This window comes from Hyaena hyaena, unplaced genomic scaffold (assembly GCF_003009895.1).
Source record: "Hyaena hyaena isolate Hyena2069 unplaced genomic scaffold, ASM300989v1 scaffold_280, whole genome shotgun sequence".
Lineage (NCBI taxonomy): Eukaryota > Metazoa > Chordata > Mammalia > Carnivora > Hyaenidae > Hyaena > Hyaena hyaena.
The window spans coordinates 706,363-716,418 of NW_024080912.1; positions in this window are offsets into that span (position 1 = coordinate 706,363).

Here is a 10,056-nt window from a genome sequence, read left to right on the forward strand (position 1 = left end):
GCTCATCGGGGAAGTTAGCAGGCGTGTGGATGCCTGGACATCCCCAGCAGGTTCGGGATGGGGGCCCATGGTTCAGACACAGGGCAGGGCACCCTGGGAGGGCCCCACTTTGGAAAGAGCCTAGAACCAGAGCCAGAAGACCGCGGGCACCACTGGCCTCCTTTGAGCCTCCACCGAGTGTGAAATGGGATGTTGGGATGCTTGGAGGGGATCCAGCCCCCAGGAACGCTGCGAGGCTGACACGGGACACAGATGTGAATGTGTCTGCCCCCCCCCCACCCCTGTTCCCCTCTGATCTGCCACAGCCCCGCCTGTGTGTCAGTGTCTCTGTCTTGTCCCATCCGTCTAGTGGTCCACCTTCGCTCCAGGGTCCACCACACTGGCCTGATCACAATAGCTTTATAATCAGCCTTGATATTTGCAGGGTAAGTGCCCTGCCTTCTTCTTCCACGAGCGTGTCTCCGCTATTCTTAGTGCTTTGCCCTTTCTTACTGCTTTTAGAATCAGCTTGAGAAGGGGCGCCTGGGTGGCTTAGTTGGTTAAGCGTCCGACTTTCGCTTAGGTCATGGTCTCGCGGTTAGTGGGATCGAGCCCCGCGTCGGGCTCTGTGCTGACTGCCAGCTCAGAGCCTGGAGCCTGTTTCAGTCTGTGACTCCCTCTCTCTCTGACCCTCCCCTGCTCATGCTGTCTCTCTCTCTCTCTCTCTCTCTCTCCTAGAAATAAATAAAGCATTTTAAAAAAATTATAAAAAAAAAAAAAAGAATCAGCTTGACAAGTGCCACCGAACCCCTGTGGGGGGTTGATCAGAACTGAAATGAATCTAGACCTTGATTTGGGAAGAACTCCATGATATTCAGTACCCCTGTGCAGGTTAATGGCTATCTCTCTGCATTTGCTTAGGGTTCTTTCTTTTACTTAAAACAACAACAAAAAAATTTTTAATGTCTATTTGTTTTTGAGTGAAAGAGAGAGACAGAGCATGAGCGGGGGAAGGGCAGAGAGGGAGACAGACTCCTAGCCATCGATGGGCACAGAGCCCGACGCGGGCCTCGAACTCACAAACCGCGAGATCATGGCCTGAGCCGAAGTCGAACATAACCGACTGAGCCCCCCAGGTGCCCCTCGTTTACTTCTTATTTAAAAGAAAGTCAAATGTACAAAAAAAGAGAGAAGAGGGTGACAGAGCCCTTTTTACCCATTACCCTTCGTGGCCACTCTTTGTGCAGCCATAACCCTGTCCCTTCCCAGAATTCCTTATTTTCAAGCAAATCTCTGGGGTCATCTTTAATGTCTCCAAATAACGCTTTCGATTTTTTTGGTCTTACTTACTTTTTGTTTCTGAATTAGATTGACAGGAAGTTGCAAAAACAGTACAGAGAGTTCCTGGGTACCCGTCACCCAGTTTACCCCAAAGGTGACAACTCACAACGCCTTGGAACTTTGCCCAAACCAGGAAACTGACATCGACTCCATCCACAGGCTTCGTTCAGAGTCCATTAGTTTTACATGCATTTGCGAGTGTGCGCACGTGAGTTTGAGTGTGTGTGTGTGTGTGTGTGTGTGTGGTTCCATGCAGTTTCATCCCCTGTGTCGACTCGTATAATCACCACCAGGAGCCAGACACGGAGCTGTCCCACCAGCTACCATCTCCCCTAGCCCTCCAACCACTAATCGATTATCCTGTTTTCCCTCTCTCTATATTTGTCGTTTCGGGAACGTCACATTAGTGAACAACTCAGCATGTAATCTCTCAAGATAGGCTTTTCTCAACTAGCGTAATTCCCTCGAGCTCCATCTGGCTAGTTGTGTCTATCAATCGTTAGTTCCTTTTCTGTTGGTGAATGATATTCTCCAATCTGGATGTCTGAATTAAAACAATTTTTTATGTTTTATTTTATTTTTGAGAGCAAGACAGAGTGCGAACAGGGAGAGAGACAGGGAGACACAGAATCCGAAGCAGGCTCCAGGCTCCGAGCTGTCAGCACAGAGCCCAACACGGGGCTCGAACTCAAGAGCTGTGAGATCATGATCTGAGCTGAAGTTGGACACTTAACCAACTGAGCCACCCAGGCACCCCTGGATGTATTAATTTTTTAACCATTCACTCACTGAAGGGGATTTAGGTACATTTAGGTTTTTTGGGTTTTTTTTTAGTGAGTTCTGTGCCCAACGTGGGGCTCGAACTCCCTACCCTGAGATCAAGAGTCATGTGCTCTCCAGACTGAGCCAGCCAGGAGCCCCTGTTTCTTATTTTTGGCTATTACGAATAAAGCTGCCGTGCGTACTTATGTACGTATTTTCATGCAGATATTATTTTTCTTTCTCTGTAACAAGGGCCTAGATGTGCAATCTCTGGGTCATATGCTATGTGTGTGTTTTGCTTCTTAAAGAAACTGCCAAACTATTTTCCAGAGTGGCTAGACCTCAGTAACGTTTTGTGCTTTTCTCTGTAGATATTTTGTCAGATTTAATTTTTGTTATTATCGTAAATGGAGGATTTTTTTAAAATTATACTTTACTCTCATGTTTATAAATGCAATTGCTCGGGGCGCCTGGGCGGTTCAGTAGGTTAGTCAGCTCAGGTCATGATCTCACGGTTCATGGGTTCGAGCCCCGAATCAGGCTCTGTGCTGACAGCTCAGAGCCTGGAGTCTGCTTCGGATTCTGCCTCTTTCTGCCCCTCCCCTACTCACACTCTGTCTCAAAAGTAAATAAATAAATAAATGTGGTTGCTCTTTATTGAGATCGGATTTACACAATATAAAAGTAACCATTTGAAAGCATACAAGTCAGTGGATTTTTAGTATATTCTCAAGAGATGTGCAATTCTCCCCACTGCCTAATTCCAGGACATTTTCGTCACCCCAGGAAGAAACCTTTACCCATCAGTGGCCCCTCCCCACCCTGCCCCCCACCCCCACTCAGCTCCTGACAACTGTTACTCTACTTTCTGTCTCTATGGAATTGTCCATTTGGGAGATTTCACATAAATGGAATCGTACAGTAGGCCTTTTGTGTCTGGCTTCTTTCACTCAGCGTGATACTTTCAAGATTCACCCACATGGTGTAGCTGCAATTTGTTGTCCGCATTGATTTGATACCGGAATATTCTATACACCTGTTATGTCTCATCCATGGTTCTAATAATTTGCCTGTAGATTATTTGGGGTTTTCTACAGAGATGATCACATCATCTGTAAATGATGCTTTCCAATCCTCATACCTGTTTTTTTTTGTTTTTTTTTTTTCATCTCTTAACTGCCCTATCTAGGAACTCAGTTACAATATTAAATAGACACATGGATGCAGACAAAATTGCCTTGCCCCGGATTTTAAGGAATGTTGTCTGTTGTCCTTTTTTTTTTTTTTTAATGCTTTATTTATTTCTGAGAGGGAGAGAGACAGCGTGACCAGGAGAGGGTCAGAGAGACAGGGAGGCACAGAATCTGAAGCAGGCTCCAGGCCCTGAGCTGTCAGCACAGAGCCTGACGTAGGGCTCGAAGCCACGAACCGTGAGATCATGACCTGAGCTGAAGTTGGACACTTAACCGACTGAGCCTCCCAGATGCCCCTGTCTGTTGTCCCTTAATGAACCATATCTGCGCTGGGTTTTGTCAATAATTTTCACCAATCGAAGGAAGTTCCTTTGGATCCAAAGTGTGCTAAAACATTGCTGTCGTAAGTAGGTGTTGAAATTCATTGCCAGTCCTGAGAGGATCATGTGACTTCTCTCCCTTAATGTATTAATGTGATGGATGGCATTAATAGATTTTCGAAGGCTGAACCCCCTTTGCATTTCTGGAATAAACCCAATCGGTCATGGTGTGTGTATCCTTTTTATTCATTGCCGGGTGTGTTTTGCTAATATTTTACTTAGGGTCCTTGTGTTGAATTTTGCAAGTGGGGACTGGTCTGGGAGGTCCCTGTGAATAGTCTCTGAGCTCAAATGTCTCTCTCAGAAGGCCTCTGTCTCTTCTGTCTCTCTCAGGGTCCCTCTCTGTCCCTCCCCATGCACACTTGCTCCTGCGGCTGGCCGAGGGTGGGAGCCACCACCGGATCCCGGAAGCAGCCACAGAGGACGAGAGCTGCAGAACTGGGACCTTGAGCTTTGGAAGAGTCTGCAAGGCTGTGACTCCCACACCAGACAAGGGGCTCCTGGGCCCCTCATTGAAGACGGAGGCTTAAGAGCAATCTCCCCCTCCCTTCTTCTTCTGCTGGGGAGAGCCTTCCAGAGGAAGTGGCTAAGAAGGGCCCAGGGTCAGGGGTTAATGACCCCATTGTGCTCAAGGCTGACGGATGGGCCAGCTTGTCAGTGGCAGTGGCAGCCCCCAGGGAGCCCCCCCTTCCCCCTCCCAGCCATCATCTGAGGGAGGCATCCCTGCTGGCCTTTGATAACCGCTGAGGGCCACCCCCTCCTGCCATGGGGGGTGATCTGGTGTGCTGGGGCCCCAGAATGTAGGTCTCCACCCCCTCTGCTTCCCGCGCCCACTGCCATTCCCTGCCACGGGGCACTGTAAGTAGCCGCAGTGGGGTGCTGACCAAAGGCGCTGGCCGTGACCCTCCCTTCCCACATCTCGGGCACCCAGTACAGGCTGTCCCGTGCCAGCCCTGCCCCTCTGGTAAACTACTACATGTTCTGAAGTGACCCAATGCAGCCCAACTATCCCACATTTTGGATGGGACCCAGGGACGCCTTGGCCAAGGCTCTCCTCAGGAGCAGGGTATGGCCAGGTCTCATGATTTCCTGCTCACATGTGCCCCTTCTGAGGCCGGGGCTGGATGCTGAGGTCAATCAGATACATCCCCACCTCAAGGGACTCACAGACCAGCGGGGGGGAGGGGGTCAGAATGCAGACAGAAAAGTAGAAGTGTGGTAAATTCAGCAAGCACAGAGTGCTATGGGGTATCAGAAGAGGAACCCCTAGCCCGGCCAGGATGTCAGGGAAGCTTCCAGAAGGGGATGATGCTGGGCTGACCCTAAAAGGGTAAGAAGAAGTTAGACCAAAGGGCGTGGTGGCCGCAGCAGCAGCAAAGAAAGGCATTCCAGGCAGAGGGAACAGCATAAGCGAAAGCACGGAGTAAAACCGGTGTGGCGTGTGTGTGAGCCACAGCAGCTCAGTGGGGAGACGCGAGGCTAAGCAGGTCGCAGGGCCAGGGCCCCCAGGGACTGACATGCCATGCTAGATGTTGAGACTTGGCGCTTTGCCGCTCACGTGGGGAAGAGACCTAAGAGCCGGGTTCTAACTCTGCCTCCATCCATCCATTTAGTCTTTATTCCTCCAGCTCCCTGAGCAGCGCTCCCTGAGCACCTGGGACAGGTCACTTCCTCATGAACAGCCTCCCGTGAATGGGCCCCCGCTGGGCCACCTGGTCCCAGCCCCCAAGTGGAACCTGGAAGACACAGCCAGGTGATGGACACAGACACACCCCCAGGGAGGCTGGGAGCGGGGCGCTGTGTGCAGAGGCTGGTCTCAGACCCAGACCTGACCTAGGGTGTGGGGGACAGAAGTTTGAAAGAGACGGTGTCCGGGCTGATCTCCACAACAGCATCACGGAGCCACACCAGCCCCGGGTGACCTAAGGGGGACTTCTTGTTACAAGGGGGAAAAAAAGACAACCCCCTTATATTACTGGATTTTCTGTTAGTTGCAGTCAAAATGCATTCCAAACTGATCCAAGCTCTTTACCTCAAGCTGAATAAAATATATAGATACACTTCAAGATCTTTTTTTTTTTAACGTTTATTTATTTTTGAGAGACAGGGTGTGAGCAGGGGAGGTGCAGAGAGAGAAGGAGACACAGAATCGAAAGCAGGCTCCAGGCTCTGAGCTGCCAGCACAGAGCCTGATGGGGAGCCCGAACTCACCAACTGCGAGATCATGACCCGAGCCGAAGCCGGCCGCTCAACCAACTGAGCCACCCAGGCCCCCCTGTTCCAAGATTTTAAATGTTCACATAAGATTTTCCAGAGAAATGGGGCCCCTTCCTAAAGACAGGATACACACTATGCCTTCACTTCAAATAACTTTAAAATCTGAAAGTGATTCTTGTAGAAGTGCGGAAATATAAGAAGAGACAGAGCGCTAAAAAAATTTTAAATCACTCCAAGTTCCACCACCTGGAAATGATAAGGTTAGCGCTTTTGTGTTTTCTTTCCGTTTTTTTTCTATAATTTTTAAACAAAGTCAAGTTCACAGCATGCAGTGTTTTCTTTTTTTCTTTTTATTGGATGGTATATGCATATTTTACATGTAGGGTTTTTAAATTTTGTTTTTAATGTTCACTTATTTTTGAGAGAGAGAGACACAGAGCGCAAGCGAGGGAGGGGCAGAGAGAGAGGGAGACACAGAATGGGAAATAGGCTCCTGGCTCCGACCTGGCAGCGCAGAGCAGGATGCCGGGCTCGAACTCACAAACTGTGAGATCATGACCTGAGCCGAAGTTGGAGGCTTAACCGACTGAGCCACCCGGGTGCCCCTATATCTCGGTTTTTACTTAAGATTATACTGAAAGCATTTCCTATGCAATTAACATTCTTCATAAACATCATTTTCAATGGCTGTGACACTTCCCTACTGCTGAGCACTAAGGTGGTGGCCAGTTGGTCACATTCTACACATGGCAACAGACCTGCATCCTCAGGCCCCGAGATGGCCAGCCACCTGGCCGTGCCTGCGTGTCCTCCCTTGAAATTAGGCACAGACGCGTGTTACCAACGAGGCCAATTTAGCAACTCTGTTTTTCGTTCTGTTTGCTTTGTGATACGAATACTCATCTGATTAACCCTCTTAGCAGATTTTTAAGCATAAGCAACAGTTTCTGTCCACCTGCGAGGTCCCTCCATCCACGCCCTTTCTGTGGACCTTCCTCTTATTCTGCCCTGGGCTCAGAAATCCAAGCACCGAGGTGTTGAAAGTGTGTCAGATTGGAGGGAGAGGGGGAAGACATGGGCCCTGGGCATGGGGCTCCCTGAGGAGAAGGGCTGACGGGTGGGGGGCTACAGTGAGGCCTGTCTTCGGGGTCTGGTCCACTCTGTGCCCTGCAGGGAGGGGGCACGAGGAGCTCGGAAACATGGGAGATCACGTGAGCACGCACGCAAACAGCACATGGGAAGCATCTGGGAGCCGCTCTGCGCCCTGCACTGGGCACGGTGATGACAGGCTGACCAGGACCAGGGCAGGGACACTCCCGGAAAGCGGCAAATAAGCCCCTGGAGGACAGCCCCGCCCAGCTCCTCAGGACACACGCACCTGGCCAGCGCCCAGAACACACAGAGGAGAAAGGACACTGCCATTTTAGACCCCGGTCCCCCTCTGCCTGGTGGCTGCCTCTTCTGGCCCCGTCCACCCTCTCTGATCATCTGGGCTTCCTTCTTCCAGGGCCTTCTGTGGGGACCTCAGGACCCCCTGCAGCCCCTTGTCTCCCCAGCCCCCTCCCCCATTGCAGAGAGAGGAGAGGACACTGACCTCCCCCTCCTTCAGCCTGCAAATGACTCTGCAGACCCCATCCCATCACCTTCCCTCCCTCAAGCTGGGGGTTCCCCCACTCAGCTCAGGGCCGCCCCTCCCCCACTCCAGGAGCCCCTCCTCCGCTTAGCCCACCTCTGCCCCACACGGTCACCATCTCTTCTAAGAACGGCCCGCAATCCCCAGGTCCCCTTCAGCTATTCCCTTATACCTCTCCTTGTCTTCAGCTTCCCTGAAACCTGTCTACACCTGCTGTCTACACTGCTTCCCTGGCTGAGTGCTCCTCCATTCTCCCCTAGTCCCTGGTCCTGCCCTGGTGAAGGCTCCATGGCACCGCCCCCCTCCCCAAGCTCTCTCCCTGTCTGCCCCGCCCCCCTCCGTGACAACGTGTCTCCTTCTCTGACCCCCATCGCCTGCTCCCAGCTGGGTACCCACTCTCCCCAGAGGTTCATGCCTGAACCGGCTTCCCCCCACGCCCGGATCCCAGTGTCCAGACCCACAAAACCAGCGGTCTCCACCTAGGGGTCGCTCAGGGCCTCCGGCGCCACCTGCCCACTGCCGACTGACCTCACTGTGTGCGCCTACCTGCCCCTTCGCCTAACCCGCGGGGCGCACCCAGCATCCGCTAGCGCCCCAGCCCCCCGCGCCGCCTGTCCAGCCAGAACCGCGCTCATCCTCTCTGACTGCTCTCCGGGCTTCGGCCGCCTCTCCGCCTGCTCCCCGGCTCCCCCTGCCCGCAGGAGAGAGCCCTTCTCCCCCCACCCGCCCCCGCGTCTACAGCCCCCTAATCTCCTGGGCCCGTATGCTGTCCGCACCCACAGTCCGGCCCCACAGAGGCCCTGAGAAGAGAGCTATCGCCCCATGTCCCTGCGGCCTCCTCTGTCACAGAGACAAGGCCGGGGGCCTGCGGGTGGCAGCGGCGAGGGGAGGGGAGCTGACCAAACCACACACTGAAGGGCCCAACGAGGCAGGCCTGCATCCTCCTCTTCCTCGGATGCCCCCACGTCGGCTAGTACCCAGGCAGCCCGCGGGGCCTCTGCACACGTCCCCTGGGTCAGTCCCAGCCTGGGCCCCAGGGCACTTAGGACGCCTCACTCTCAGCTGGGGTGTGAAGTGAGGATGGTTTGTTGGGAGGATTGAATAAGGTGACACGGGCTCCGGAGCATGTCTGGCACAGAGCACGCGCTGTATAACGTCTGCTGTCACCGCTCTTTCGCGGCACCACCTGCAGCCCCCTCTACCCCCACATGCCTTCCACCTGCACCAGGAGCTCATTGCACCCTCATCCAGACCCCCAGCCCAGACCCCCCGGGCCTCTCCCCCAAGACATCCCGACAGCCCCTCGGACTCAGCGTGTCCTCCCTCCCCAGGCCAGCCTGTCCTGCTGTGCCCCTCGCTCAGGAAATGGAGTGACCCCCCACCTGGCCACCCAGGCCGGAAACCTAGGGGCATCCTTGCCTGCCCCCCATGTCTGGCCCCCACCACCTGGTCTTTCAGTTCAGACCGTGTCCCCTTCCCTGGTGGCTGCCCAGACCAGTCTCCGTCACCAGCTCAGCGGTCCCCAAGCTGGGCTCCGGCGTCCAGCGCGCTTCCACCCATCACTCACCAGCCTCGGGGCCTCGGGCAAGTCCCTTCGCCTCTCTGCGCCTCGGTTTCCTGGACAATAAAATAGGGGTGACCGTAGGGCCTTCTCCATCCGCTTGTTTTCAGGATGATGAGAGTAGAAGGTACGAAGAGCTTAAACCCTTGATGGACGTGGCCGTTGGTATATTCTCTCTCACCTGGACGGCTCTGCCGCTTCTAACCCGGTCCTTGGCTCCATCTTGCCCCCAGCACATCTTCACACATATCATAAAGGGACCAGTCATGCGGCACAACCTCATTCAGGACACTGAGCAAAGCCCTGCCGTGAGCTACATCCCTCAACCATTTTGGCGCCCCCCGGAAAGAGAGGGCTTGTTACCCTTGTTTCACAAATGAGGGAGCTGAGGCCCGAGGCCCCACAACTGGAGTTAACCACTACCTCAGGGTACATTGGCGGCATTCATGCATTGATCCAAAACATTTATTGAGCACCTACTGTATACCGGGCACTGAGCTGGGTGCTGGGAAAACAGTAATAAACCAGATTGGCATAGAGCCAGCCTTGACCCCTTTAAAATCCTTCCGCAACCACCCCACTGTCCTCAGGATCTCATCCATATACCTTATCAGGGCACCCTCGGCCCCCAGGAGCCCCCCTGACTACCCTTGACAGCCCACACGGGTCCCTCTCCCCACCCGCCTCTCTCACCTTCCCTGCCCCCACTCTGCTCCGGCACACTGGTGTGGCCTCTACCCCACTGTGCACCATTCACCTTCTCCTTCTCAGCCCCCCCTTCCTCCACCCCCCCAGCTCCTTTCCTACCTTCTGTCTCAATTTCTTTGCCTCGTTAACTTATTCTCATCTTTCCGGGCCCTGTAGCTCTCCTCCTGGGCTCCTTGAGCTCAGGCCCAGGGTTGTATTGACTCTGAAAAAATCTTCATGCTCTCTCTCTTCCCCTCAGCTCCCCATCCACCCCTCCCCACTCTACCCTTTTACTTCAGTGGC